The sequence below is a fragment of the Rutidosis leptorrhynchoides genome, chromosome 10 (genome assembly GCF_046630445.1).
Source record: "Rutidosis leptorrhynchoides isolate AG116_Rl617_1_P2 chromosome 10, CSIRO_AGI_Rlap_v1, whole genome shotgun sequence".
In the NCBI taxonomy this organism is placed as follows: Eukaryota; Viridiplantae; Streptophyta; class Magnoliopsida; order Asterales; family Asteraceae; genus Rutidosis; species Rutidosis leptorrhynchoides.
This window is the reverse complement of record NC_092342.1, coordinates 235287371-235302927: the sequence shown is the minus strand read 5'-3', so window position 1 is coordinate 235302927 and position 15557 is coordinate 235287371. Positions and strand designations below refer to the sequence as shown.

General features: G+C 31.6%; 1 long non-coding RNA gene across 3 annotated transcripts; it reads right to left on the bottom strand.

Annotated features, from left to right (window-relative positions):
* Positions 1 to 277: 277 nt before the first annotated feature.
* LOC139872167 (uncharacterized) lies at positions 278 to 6800 on the bottom strand. Of its 3 annotated transcripts, none has more exons than XR_011766906.1 (9): positions 6654 to 6800; positions 6108 to 6185; positions 4320 to 6022; positions 3903 to 4006; positions 3122 to 3203; positions 2916 to 2976; positions 2189 to 2224; positions 529 to 1452; positions 278 to 444 (listed from the first exon to the last, which is right to left on the bottom strand). It is a non-coding gene; the product is annotated as an uncharacterized lncRNA (long non-coding RNA). The 3 variants fall into 3 exon arrangements; XR_011766907.1 differs by having other exon boundaries at positions 529 to 906; XR_011766905.1 differs by having other exon boundaries at positions 529 to 2224.
* Between the last annotated feature and the right edge of the window lie 8757 nt (positions 6801 to 15557).

Below are 15557 nucleotides of genomic sequence, written 5' to 3'. Positions count from 1 at the left end.
ATTTAGACCCAAAAAGACATAATAATAACGAAGTGAGGCTTCATACAAATGGAGGGTAGATAAAACTCATTTCTGCAATAAGATCAACAATCATAATTCACAAATGTTGTATCCTATAATTAGTAAAATACCAAGTCACCAAAGCAATGTGGTGATAATTAGTATTAGTATACTTCATCAATTCTTGATAATCAACCTTTTCAAAAATTTGTGAGACATTATATATTCTAAATAACAATATCGAATATATAATATATAAATACACTCAAATGTCAATTTATCAGTAATAGACATAAATAATTAAAAATTATAATATATATTAACACCCGCATCCATATAACTAATGACCATGTTTGCATAAAAAACAGAAAAATTACAGTTCTCTACATGAACATTCAACAAATGAACCAATAAACCATTAGCTTTTGATTCTTCTAATTCCATCTGCAATAAAGTCATTTCAAATCAAAGTTACAAATAATAGGAGTTTATTAAATTTGCAAGCTAGATACGGTCAAGTGAATTTACCCTTAGTCGCTTCTCAAACCTGCAAACGCCATGTAAGTGATTCCACACACTTTTCTAATTTGTTTTTCACCTCTTCGAGGGCACCCGTCTCCATTGCAGCGTAACAAATCGCAAATAAATAACTGGTCACCAACTCTAGACATATAGATCCATTGTAATAAAGTAACATACGGGTTTTTAAAAGATTTTTAATACCATTTTGAGTTCCCGAACCTCTCTCCGAGCAACTCGTCGCCTTTTTAAAAGATTTTTAATACCATTTTGAGTTCCCGAATCTCTCTTCGAGCAACTCGTCGCCTCCAACCACATTGTGCATACAATGCAGCCTTCTGAAGGCTACTGTAGTAAGAAAATGCTTTTCTAGGAACGGTTGTGAGCCTGCATGACATCATCAAATAAATATAAAACTCATATCTTTATTGGAAAATAACTTCTGATCCATGGTGTTTGTTGAACGTGTATAAAAATGGCGGCCTTGGTTTGCTTCTGATGTCTGAATTGCAGTCGTGCAGTCATTGCTCTCAGACCTATCTAAAAGTGTGATTGCAGACACCATTTCATAAATTAGCAAGCAATAGAAGTCCATACGACACGACTGCAATTCTCTTGGACATTTCTTCGAACACGTTTTATGCATTTTCAGAATGACGATTATCAAGAAGCAAGTTTACCATCACATTATTACATAATTCAAAGCATAGACGACAGATCAACCTACTTATTCAATAATACATAAATATAAATAAATCATCTTAAGAGTGTGAATAAGATTAAAATTCATAAAACATAAATAGTTATAATCACCATGGTGAAAATATGAATCAAGTCACATACTGTGTGGGTGTCTACAATAAAAGGAACCATCTACCATAATACATAATATAGAGTGTCAAAAGCTTGAAGCATCCACAACCTGATCAAATCCTGCCAGGTATTACATATCTTTTGTTAAACATGTAATACCGAGTTTCTGACTATTCAAAATCATATTTTTCAAGTTCTAAAGGTTCATAAGTGTATCCGAAAAGTGACCCAAATAGTAATTCAGGTTAGGTTAAAAATATCAGGTCATTTAAGCACTGGTTAGTCTAGATTGACTCAGTATACCCAAACATGCAAAATCTTAAATATTCATGAATTTAGTTTAGAAAACTTAGTTACATACACAAAACGCAGTTCCCCCATCTGTATACTTTCAAGACTACCATATTTTGACTACCTTATTTTACCAAAGTGAATGAACAAAAAGCAGACGGGTCATTGACCACCTAAATTGAATACCTAATTGTGTCTAACTTATTGAACACATAATGAACAAATGACTACCCATTTTGACACCTTATTTAGCTCTACTAAAAGACTACCCATTTAAACACCTTATTTGACCTGATAAAAGACTATCCATTTTGACACCTTATATAACCCTATTAAAAGACAACCCATTTTGACTACCTTATTTAACCCTAGTTCAAATGTAATGACCTTTTGCCGCCTTCAAAGAATGTTTAAAAAAGGTCATGCTAACTTGGTCATTATGTATTACCAAATTTGTATCCAATTGTGCAAACAAAATTTGTTTAACACTCTATATCAGCAGTATGAAGTGACCTCATAATACTATTAACAATCTAATTTAAGTAGAGGAATATATACAACTCACCGACAACTTGCAGACTCGAACCCATCTTCAACAAAGCTTGTGAACCATAAGACGATCGGCATATGAAAGTTGGTATCAAATGTGTGAAATGATATATATACATATTAATACAAAAAGTTAGTACTTTATGTGTGTGTGTGTGTGTGTGTGTGTGTGTGTCCATTTAAGTAAACGATAACAAAAACAATGAACAATTAAAAAAAACTGATGTCATTTTACTTCAAGATCCTTAAGCTCGAAATAAGCTCTCTACCAACTGTATGATCGATCTTCTTCATGGTTTAACAAAAATTTACTCAATATTAACAAAAAGAGTTATAAGTTGATCTATACATAAACATAGTAACCGAATAATGATTCCTCATTTCAACAACATAGTATACATGCCTACTGCATCAGGTAACTTTTTTTTTTTTTTGATAAAGACATCAGGTAACATTTAGGTTTATCTATTAAGTGAATCAAACAAAGCCATTAGAAAGAGTATGTAGTAAAGCATTTTCATCATTAATAATCGAAAGGACACACTGTGATAATACGGAATGTAGTTTTCACACACATAAACGAATTACCATCTCATACAAAATATGCAAAGTATTTACAAATGATATTTCACACATGTAATTACTTTCTGGTGTAAATTGACAGTAGCTAACAAATTATGGATTAGAAGTTGCATAGAACATAAATACCATGTAAAAATAAATAAATGGGTCAAAATTGTCACCTTGTAAAATAAGATCCATTAGATAGGTCGTCATGTTTCCATAATCACCATGGTCATCATCCTGAAATTGTGTTTATAGATAGTCGGTTAAAGCCATGTTAAAAATACATATTAAAGTGTGACTTGTAAAATTTAAATATATGTCCATCAGGTTAAGTATAAATATTTTTTAAAAGCAACTTGGATTCATTGAAAACTCTCATTACTGTTGTTTATAACTGCAATAGAGCTACTTCATGAGTTTTTGATGCGACATTAACCCGTACTATTAGCCTAGGTTGCATCGACCTGCATCATATCAAAATAAAACATTTGAAGCCATGTAAGTAAATGCAAGAAAATAAAACCATAAAGAAGCTGATTATAAAACAATAGTCAAATAAACTCATAAACTCATTATAAATCAATTGTTAGATAAACTCATAAACTCATTATAAATCAATAGTCAAATAAACTCATAAACTCATTATCAACCAAAAACATCAGGTTTAGCGCATAGGGATTTGATAATGTCTGAAACCGCGAGAAACATATGTAAGATAACCAAAATATCATGAATTTACGGTAACCTTTCGTCTCCAACATCATATTACCAAATACAAAGTCTGAAAGTCTGCTGTAAAATTGTAATTTCATGCTTTACTATCATTCAAAGCTGCAAGTTGGTCGAAAGATTGTTGTTGAATTATGATAACGAAAACAACCAACCTTTAAAAACTATTAGTTCCTATTTACCGTCAGTACTGATGACCATTGGCTTTTGTTTTCCTTAGTTTTGACTTCAACTAAAACTGTGTGGCTTTCATTAACACTCAGTTGTTGCCAAAAGGTGGGTCAAAAATTCAATGTCTAAGTAGAGAAGTCAATGCCCATGATCTTTTTCGCTATAACCATGTGTTGTCCTAAAACTAATACAGAGACCAACAACATAATACAACACGCCATTAATTTACATATATGCATTGAAGAAAATTACAGGATCAATACCACATATCGATTATGACGACGGAGATGGCGGCAACGGCGGTTATGATTAACCCCTATGCCAATGTTCACCATTCTTGGAGTGATTTTTCTAATCATCAACACATCTGAAGCCATTATTAACGATGAACACAATATAAGTATAATTCAGTTCGATTACAGAGAGTTATAGGTATGATTATAATGATGAACACAATTATTCAGTTGCATAAATTTAATAATAAAAAAAAAACTGCAGGATGATTTCATCGTTAAAGTTAACACAAACTCGATTCCGTGATCGATATAACAAACATGTACACAAATCGTGTTGTTGCAATTTTGAATCGGCAGTTAAGGCTCCGAAACAACCCGGTCAAATATAATATCCAACAACAACATAAATTGTAAAAACAGAGATGTCAATTGGATAATTTTTACCTCTGGGTTTTCCAATCGATTTGTCCGTCGTTATTACGGGAAAACCTTCAAACCCCCATTTTAAAAAATTAGCTCTACCAAAAGAAAATTACAAAGAAAAAAAACATGATGGTGGGTCTCCAGGTTAGCCTACATTTGATAAAATAGAGCGAACCTAATGCATCCCCATCTGTTATTCCCATCTATAATGTTCTCTAATGCATCACCATCTAACACGATGGTGGGTCACCAGGTTAGCCTACATTCGAGTCACCCACAAGTCCTGGTCAAAAGTCAGACACTATGTAATCAATCCCACATTACCTATCAAATCTCTCATCATATGTTTCGCACAAAGTACTTCCAGCTCCATTCTTTGCTTGATCATCATTACTTTATGATCACAAAATGCAAAAATTAGCACCATCCCTTGAGCTTTAATGACCATATATACCAAGAACTCTACAAAAATCTAAAAACACAATCTTCAAGTAACTTTCAATTACCCTGTTCTTGATTATTTAGAAAATTCAAACCAACTAATGCCACCAATGGGACACACAAACATTCCCAAAAATCAACATGTTACCAACAGCAAGAAATGTAGAGTTTATTAAGACCATTGGGCCATTTATTGGGCTGCAGAAACTGATAATGAACCCACAACCATATAGTAACTCTATCATAAAAGGTACCTTCCACAAAAATGATTTGTAGGACAATCTGATATATAATTGAGCATAAGGAACATCCATACCTTGTCATCGCTACCATCATTTTTCCAGACTCTTAACATTAAATTAGAAAATCATATGCACACACTTTGACTTTCAAAAGTCAAAAAACTAACATTTTCTTATACAAAATGGGCATAATCTGACCAATACATTCTAATTATCCAACAGCAAATAGTAATCAAATCACCATTTTTGACCCAAGCTGCACTGACTCAGAAAGATATAGGCTGCCATTTATACCTCAAATAATTAAGCACAAAAAAGGCCAACCTCAACAGTTATAACCAATAGAGCACAAAAGCAGTTGTATCTGTTTGGCTTCCATAAAGCAAACTTCTTCTACTCCCATGTGAAGTGTATAGATATGTTACAATTAGTTAAACCTTGTAAAGGATATGAAACTTACCTCTGATATGAGGTAGGTTGTGTCACAAAAGGCTCACCTATTTCCATTACTCCATTTTCAGTTTCTGATGCAACCTTGAAAAGTCTAGAGACACAGAATCTTATTTATTAGTATGTAACTGATTTAAAACTAAGCAAATAACCCATGAACAAAGAACATTCAGTTTCCATTGTGAAGGTGGCTTTGACCCATTTATTCATGAATGGGTTGTGCCAGCGTTACTTGGTGACCCGCTAAATTTGTATTTTTGTCGTCATTCGCACTCCATCACTCTCTTCAATGTTAGTCAACTCTAGATGGTATATGGCAGAGTTGAGAACTCTAAACATCATGGGTCATAATCAAGAACACAAATGACAAACCAAGTCAGTTAAAAATGTCCCAATCATGTCACATAAATGAGGTAGATGAATATAGTAATTACACCTTATATTCAATAACAATCATGTTGACTGCACAGAAAAACACACACACAATGGGTCAAAGCTAGATTACCTTCTGAATGGTCTATGAACTCGATTCGGTACATTGACTTCACTGTTTTTTTGCACCAAATGCGCATGAATTTCAACTGCAATTAACTGTGATTCATAATAAGATCGATGTAGTACTGAATCATGAACAAATAAACTGACAAAATCTAAATAACACAACCTAGTACCTTACCTTATAGAATCCATCAATCACAATTCGACGCATCAACACTCATATTTCCACACCACCATCCTCACTTTCAACATCAAACTACACAGACACACACAAACATAGCTTGTTACAAAAATCAAGACTACTCATATTTGATAATTGATCGTAAAATTGAAGCAAATCTCATTGAGGCATTTTATCGAACACATTGTGTGCAGTATATACCAGTAGATTCTTGTACAGACAACGAAATACAATAAATTTTTTGTTAAATCTAAAACAAATACATTTGATGCAGAGATCACAAATCGATCCAACAAAATAGTTTAAATGAAACGAAAATCAACATAATTAACCAAAATAATTACCTCCGAATTCAGAAATTAAATGCGAGACTTCATAAAATGGTATTGAAAAATGTGATATATTCGTGAATTGCATCGTCTTACATCGCCCAAATAACACACAACAATATTGAATATCAGAGGTTTAAGAATCCGATTGATACAACCGCTACTGATTATAAAAAAGAAAAATGTAATTAAAAAGGGTATCTTTGATGCGTACCTCAATTGAATGGTTGCGATTTGGTGATCGATTTGAAAACTGATATTGTGAACCCTAATTAAAACTGGCAATTTGTGTCAACCCTAAATTAAACTGACGAATTGAAAAAGAATAGATGGTTATGATGATGAATATGAAGAAGCACGATGATGATGGTTTAATTGAGAGGATGGAAAATGATTTTTGAATCGCAATCCTAATTAATGATGAAGAATGGAGCGTGTAAATGCAAATGAGGTTTCTTTGCTTGAACCCTAAAACCGATGCCCAACCCCGCTTATTTTGATGAGGGCATTTTAGTCCGATTAGATGCTAAGGAAGGGTCTAATCACGTGATTAAGTGTATTATCCTTATTGTATGGTTAAGATTAATGGAGATCAACAAATTAGATGGCTAGGATTTATTTTTAAAGAGATTTGTCACTCAATTGTGTATTTACTTTAATATATAGAGAGATTACAACATACATTAATTGTATACCGAATTCATTTATATATATATCTCTACGTATTTAATTTAAATGATTAAATAGTATTATATTAATTCAAATTAATATATACTTATTTTTTTTATATTTGCATATATATTTATTCACATATTTATTTACACAGAATTGTTCGTGAATTGTCGAGAATAGTCAAAGGGTAATTGATTATATGAAAGTAGTTCAAAATTTTTGAGATTCAACTTTACAGACTTTGCTTATCGTGTCGGAATCGTATAAAGATCAAGTTTAAATTTGGTCGGAATTTCCCGGGTCATCACAGTACCTACCCGTTAAAGAAATTTCGTCCCGAAATTTAAGTGAGGTGGTCATGGCTAACAATAAAAATATTTTCATGACTTATATAAGCTGATAAATAGAGTTTTATTACCATTGAGTAATATAGATAGGATAATTCAATTACTCGAAGAGTACGAGTGAAGCTATTACGAAAGAGTGAAATGAGAAGGACAAATTTCAATCATAACTTTTGACTAGTCATGGTTGAATTCAGAAAATAAGGTGCATCTTAACTTTTGATGTTGTCTTGGTTGAATTCCGGAATTCAAGGGATTTAAAGAGAATCTTCAAAATTTAAAAGATTTGACTCTTCGGCGAGTAAGGAAATTAAGATCTCTATAATTAAATACGGTGATCTGCATCGATTACTCTGTCTGATATTTCCATTATAAATTAAACTTTTTCCGTTCCATTATTTTCCACCACTCCCATTTTCTATACTTTCATTCTTAATTCTTACTTTTAAAAGATTTTGAAAATATTTCATCCAGTCCTAATCATTGATATTTTCCTAATTATCCTTTCTGTCATCCTTCTTTTTAATCTTCCACCAGAAGAATCTGTTTACTTCTACTATTACCTTGGGATGATACTATTCTTAATTCTACCGTGTCTTTATATTGCTATTCGTATTAATATCCACGGTTTGTAATCTCCGTGATGTTATTGGGCTTTATATTTTCTCTTATATTTCGGTGTTCCTGCTTCTGTCTCCTATAATCATTGTCATCCACAGTTAATGCTCTCTCTTATTTGCTGCGATTTATACCCCCTTTCTATTTCGGAGCTTCATGCTTTTGTTATCTTTTCGCAAGTATTGGTTCAGAATTTGTAGGTATGGAGTTCCAAATGAATTTAATGTTCTAAGCAAGAAAGAACGAAATAGCACGATTTGATTTGTCAAATTACCAGAATCACTGAGAATAGAACTATCAAGAATATATTTTCTTGATATGTTTAGAAGTTAATTTGAATGAAAGAGTTATGTAACATGGCACGTGATGACGATATGATATGTGAATCATCACGTTCCATTAGAAACTCAGCATGACTTACTGTAATATAATCACGTTGATCAAGTGTCATTATATTATACTAATTCATGCATCAATTTCTTTACATTTCTCCAGAATTTATTCATAAATTAAACTTAAATTTTACAGAAGTTTCCAATATAATGAAACACATGAAGCACGAAGAGGTATATAATTTCGGACGAGAATATTTATGAAAATATCCTCAGAAATATCGAAGATATTGATGATGATATTTTGGAATTTCTAAGTTCGATGGTTGATGGAGAAAGATTTTCCGCAAGATTTTAACATGACTTCGGAGCAAGATATTCTCTAAAGATTTCAACGAATCCAGAATTACCTGGATTCTTTGAATATAGGGTGTGGTCCTTGTATTTGTCCTTGGTCTCCTTCATGGTTAGCTCAATCCGTTTTTCAATACCAAATTTTCTTTCGAGCGTTTTCAACACTCCATCTTTTATCATCAAACTCTTGACCGTTTAGACCATCTACAATTTTTTTGTTTCCTCTGCATTTAATGCTACGATATCTGAATCATCGGTTATCAATCCGAGGTGGTTTCAGGAGAATTGTGTTTTTAGATTATTAAACGCTGAATGTAATATGGTGAAATATAAAAGGTTCATCGGTAACGATAAAAGAGCACACATATATATCAAGTTCATAATAAGGTTGTTTCGAACGAAAAGTCGAAGTTGTCTTGCTGGAGCTGTGACAAAATTGGCTAATCGAACGGAGTTGCAAAGTTATTTTCGGTAGTAATAATCATCAAAGGAGCTAGCACAAATATTTGTTAAACGTTTTCTCAGGTTCCGAGTGTTTTCAGTTGCATAACTATACGCATCAATCTTTTCTTCCGTAGATGAAGTGCGGTTGATTCATCCTCTCGACTGAAGTGTTTTCAAGAATCATGAAAGGCTTGAACGCAGATTGTAATCGTCAAGATATAAATGAGGTTTAAGATGAAATCAAGTGGCAAACTTGAAGAATTGTTTAGTTTCATATATTATAATCAATATTTTAATTCATTTTATTTGTCCAATCTTATTAGTCCACAGTCGATAGTCCACAGTTGACAGTCCAATAATTCATATAAAGTTTAATATATAATATTCGAATTAATTAATACGTATCGTGACCCGTGTACATGTCTCAGACTCGATCACAACTCAAAGTATATATATTATTGTAGAATCAACCGCAACCCTGTATAGAGAACACGATCATTACTGCATATAGAGTGTCTATGGTTATTCCAAATAATATATATAGATGCGTCGATTTGATATGTCAAAACCTTGTATACGTGTCCCGATATTTAAAGTGCGTAAAATAAATAACAGAAATTAAATAACGATAAATAAAGTGCGTAAAGTAAATAACAGAAATTAAATGACGATAAATAAAATTGCGAGAATGTAAATTACGATAATTAAATTGCGATAAATAAAATGTAATACAGAATTAACAGTTAGTTAGGAGCAGTTAGCGGGAAACAGTTAGCGTGGATTCTTAACAAATTTTTTTTTTTTTTATTGTTACTTAGTCTGTTTCTAATCAATTTTTATTGTGTCCATTATTTCTTCATTATGCCACTTGTGGGATTCTGATAGGTCAAAATTCAAATATGAAATTGAATGAAAATGGTTATTCTGCGGTGAACGGATACGTATAACGGTGGTTGTAAGTAGGATAGTAAATGACTGTTGAATTAGATTCGAAGAATGTACAGTTTAACTTATTAATGTGAAATCTAAATATTCCTCGGGTATTACCTACCCGTTAAAATATTTTCACCATTAACAGTTTGTACGAAAAATTTTTTAATTACAATCTTTATGAAAATATACTTACATATATATTCTCTTCAGATGTAATCATGGATTTAATGAGTTAATATGATATTAAACTCATTTGCTTTTTGGTTGGAACTAGAATAAATAATCTCTAAAACTTTAGAGATTACATATTCGCCATGTCGAACGAAGATAAATGAGGTAGAACGATACGTAGAACGAAGATCATACTCAAAGTACAGATGATGATGTTGAAGCATGGATTGTTGATGGTACTGGTGCTGTTATTGATGGTACTGTTGGTGCCGGTGATGTTGCTGAAGCTGGTACATTTTGCACCATATTCTCCGAATTGATTATTCGAGCGCGAAGTTCGTTGACTTATTGCTCCATGATGATTGTCGGTCAGAACGAGCGGATGAATAAGGTTCAGAATTGTGGATAGAATATAATCTTGTTGAGTTACCCTGGAAATGAGACTGAAAATGGTGTCTCGAACAGGTTCGCCGGTAAACGCTTCAGGTTCATTGTCAAGAGGTGAATTCGGTTGGTGGAAGGGATTGCCTTCTGCACGTTTCCATTAATTAAGTCGACTACGAACCCATCAGATGAATTGATAATGGCTGATTGGTCAAATCATGCCGATGACGCTGTTTTCGGAGCTTAGGTGAACATCTATGTCGGAATAGCTGTCGGAATAACTATCGGAATAGCTATCGGAATCTGAGGGACTCGAACTGGTTGCAGGATTCATCTCGTACGATTAGATGAAGGATTTTCGATAAGAAATAGATTATAGGATGTAGATTAGTACCCTGCAAAACATAATTTACATATGCATATATAATACTAAAATCCCATAACTTACGGAGGAATCTACGGAAGTTGTCAGGCAAAGTTACAGTAATAGATACGCTAACATATGAATTTTGTCTATACACTATTCATGCAGTCAATGCAGTAAAACGTGTCTAGACTAAGAATGATAAGCAAGTGATTCTCTAAGAATGATAATCAGGTAATTTTTGACACAAAATGATAAGCAAAACTTTTGACATGCAGACACGGTCGAAGTCCAGACTCACTAATGCATCCTAACGACTTATCAGTTAGACACACTAATGCAGACATGGTTCGCTAAGACCACCGCTCTGATACCAACTCTAACGACCCGTCCTAATCCATCTGGACGAAGTCCATATCGATTATAAACGATTCACAATAGTTGATTACATCGCGAGGTACTTGACCTCTAAATGATACATTTTACAAACATTGCATTCGTTTTTAAAAGACAAACTTTCATCACATCAAACGTTGACGACATGCATACCATTTCATAATATATCCAACTATAATTGACTTAATAATAATCTTGATGAACTCAATGACTCGAATGCAACGTCTTTTGAAATATGTCATAAATGACTCCAAGTAATGTCTCTAAAATGAGCAAATGCACAGCGGAAGATTTCTTTCGTACATGAGAATAAACATGCTTTCAAGTGTCAACCAAAAGGTTGGTGAGTTCATTAGTTTAACATAAATAATCATTCCATCATTTTAATAGACCACAAGATTTTCATTTTCAGTTCTCAAAAATATACGTCCCATGCATAGAGACAAAATATCATTCATATGGATTGAACACCTGGTAACCGACATTAACAAGATGCATATAAGAATATCCCCATCATTCCGGGATCCTCCTTCGGACATGATATAAATTTCGAAGTACTAAAGCATCCGCTACTTTGGATGGGGCTTGTTGGGCCCAATAGATCTATCTTTAGGATTCGCGTCAATTAGGGTGTCTGTTTCCTAATTCTTAGATTACCAGACTTAATAAAAAGGGGCATATTCGATTTCGATAATTCAACCATATAATGTAGTTTCGATTACTTGTGTCTATATCGTAAAACATTTATAAAAATTGCGCATGTATTCTCAGCCCAAAAATATAAAGGGTAAAAAGGCAAATGAAACTCACCTAATGTATTTTGTAGTAAAAATACATATGACTATATTGAACAATGCAGGGTTGGCCTCGGATTCACGAACCTATATCATTTGTATATATATTAAAACATATACTCGTAAACGACTAAATATATATATATATATATATATATATATATATATATTAATAATGTACTTGTTAAATTATTTGTTATATAGATATAGATCTATTTATATATTTTATTTAACTAGTGATTGTCATTCATTATAACATATTAATAATAATAATTTGTATTAGGGTTTATATACGATAAAATATACATGTATATATTAATTGATATATTTCATATATAGCTTAGTTACTATCTTTTTAATAATAAAATTATAGTGATACTTAATATTAATAACAAATTTTATTATTTTCATAATAATAATAATAATAATAATAATAATAATAATAATAATAATAAATGTAAAAATAACAAAATTACTACCTCTCACGAATTAGGCTTCAAAAAGAATAGGACACCATTGCCAAGGATCGAACCCTTGACCTCTCGTTCACCGGTTAACACCCTACACCATTCTTCTGTCTTTGTTTTTCCAACGTTATTAGAATCCTAAATTTATATAACTTGTTTTATTCTATTTCTATCTTCTTTCTACCCCACATTTATATTGATCAGCACTATCAATTCCTTGGCCCAACAATAAATTAGACTTCGGCCCAACAGATAAAATACGGCCCAAACGCCAAAAAATTAAAACAAATGTTGCTCCCAAGTCTCGAACTTGAGACCCCTCGTTCCCCACAACTGCACCCAAACCACGGTACTACTTCAGTTTTTCTGTTTATATATTAGTCTCAAACAGTATTAAACTCGCGTTACTTCAACCGTTCATCTTCCTCCCATTCCAAATCGACAGAGCCCCACAAACCACACTATTAGTTTTAAGATTTGGAATTTATATAATAAAAAAAAACGTTTTATGACTGATTGATTTGTAAAAAAAAAAAAAAAAAAAAAAAAGACTGCTCGCTGTTGCTACATCGCTGCTGTAAAAAAAAACCAATTCGATTTTTAGAAGTTGTTAGATCATGATTCCTTTACAAAATATTTTCCAAATCACTTCTATAAACTATTGGAAATTCATCGATTTAACTTAAATCATCCAAACAATTTCCAATTTCGCGAATGAACAATTATTTTGACTTTTTATACAAAACCTTTGACTCGAAAATTTGAAGTCAATATGATAAATTAATGATTGAAAACTTAGAGATAGATTAATCTAAAGATTCCTAACAGAGTAGCATTTATAGATTTTGCTAAGAGATTCAAAATTGAATTAAGAGGAAAACAATGAAGCGTAAAAAAAAAATAAGAAGAAAAATAAATATTACCAACTGTGTTCTTCAATTCATTTTGAATTTCCTTCTATTTGGTTTACAGTAATACAAATCATTATATAATTGTTGTAAATAATAGAGATTGATTGATATGTGGTGGTGTAAAGCTCGACATAATCACACAAGCAGAACAGGAAGCCAGGAAGAAAATAACAGAAAGCAGATAGTGATAGGAATATTATGCATAAAAATTTGTTTTTATATATATAGCTGTATCCATATATTTTTTTTTTATAAATCAGTATTTAAGTATTAATATTTATATATGTATAAATGTATTTCGTAAATGTATATGTATATGTACCTGTAAATATATATAAGTGTATTAATAATAAAATTTATACTAATAATAATTATATAAATAATAATACAATTAATAATGATGATAATAGAAATAATAATGATATTAATAATACTAATAATTATAATTATAATAATGTTTATAATGATTTTTTTAATGATAAAATTAATAAATTTTATTATTTTTATAATATTAATATTAAGGATAATATATAACATTAATATTGATTCTTAATGATAATGTATAATAATAATACTAGTAATCTCAAGTTACATGTTTCCATTTTTATATCTATATGAATTATATAATATATTATAATAATATTAATACTACAAATAATAATATTAATATCAATATTATTAATACTATAAGAGTGATAATAATAGTTATATTTTAACTTGTAATTAAGTTTATTACAATAATGTTATATCTCATTAATTATGCAATACTTATATCATATAATAACATATTTAAATATTTATTATGTACATATATTATAAATATTACAACATACATTAATTGTATACCGAATTCATTTATATATATATCTCTACGTATTTAATTTAAATGATTAAATAGTATTATATTAATTCAAATTAATATATACTTATTTTTTTTTATATTTGCATATATATTTATTCACATATTTATTTGCACAGAATTGTTCGTGAATCGTCGGGAATAGTCAAAGGGTAATTGATTATATGAAAGTAGTTCAAAATTTTTGAGATTCAACTTTACAGACTTTGCTTATCGTGTCGGAATCGTATAAAGATCAAGTTTAAATTTGGTCGGAATTTTCCAGGTCATCACAGAACTTCAAAAGCTACAAACTCCCAAAAGCGTCCCTCAACCAAAACAAACGGGAGGCCACTAATCCAACCGAATACCTTTGCCTTTATCCAAGCCGGAGCCTAAAAAGGTAAACAACGAGAGGGTTAGCAAAACGCTTAGTGAATGCAATAATTATACATATACATATATCACTTACTTACTTGCAATCACCTACACCATTTCCGCATACATACTAGCAATATAATTAGCATACCATCATAAAGTATAACGCTAAGTCTCCGATAACACAAGCTAGTATAACAATAGCATATAACATAAGCAATATAATATGCTACACCACAATACACAAGCGATGATGTTCACAACATCCATAAGTATTCAATTTCCAAGGCTAGCCCTACGAATGGTATCGTCAACATCGAACTTAAACCCCATTCGTCCCAAATAATGTGGTATCGTCAACATCGAACTTGAAACCCACATATGAGGTATCGTAAACACCGAACTTTAACCCCTCATCAAATCACTACAATAGTGGTATGGCATCGTCAACATCAAACTTTAACTCCATACATGAGGTATCGTCAACATCGAACTTTAAACCCTCATCTGTAACATCCCGCCTTTTTCCGTTAAATTTATTTTTAACACCGTCTTTTTCTTTTAAATAATACCTTTCGTTATTTAAATTCGTAGTTTCCGTTGACTAACGTTCATAATAATTCCGTCATTTAATTATAACATCTCTCGTTAACTTGCGTTTTAAAAATATTCGATCGGTTAAATCCCGCACCCGCTTTGAAACTCGAGGGACCGGAGT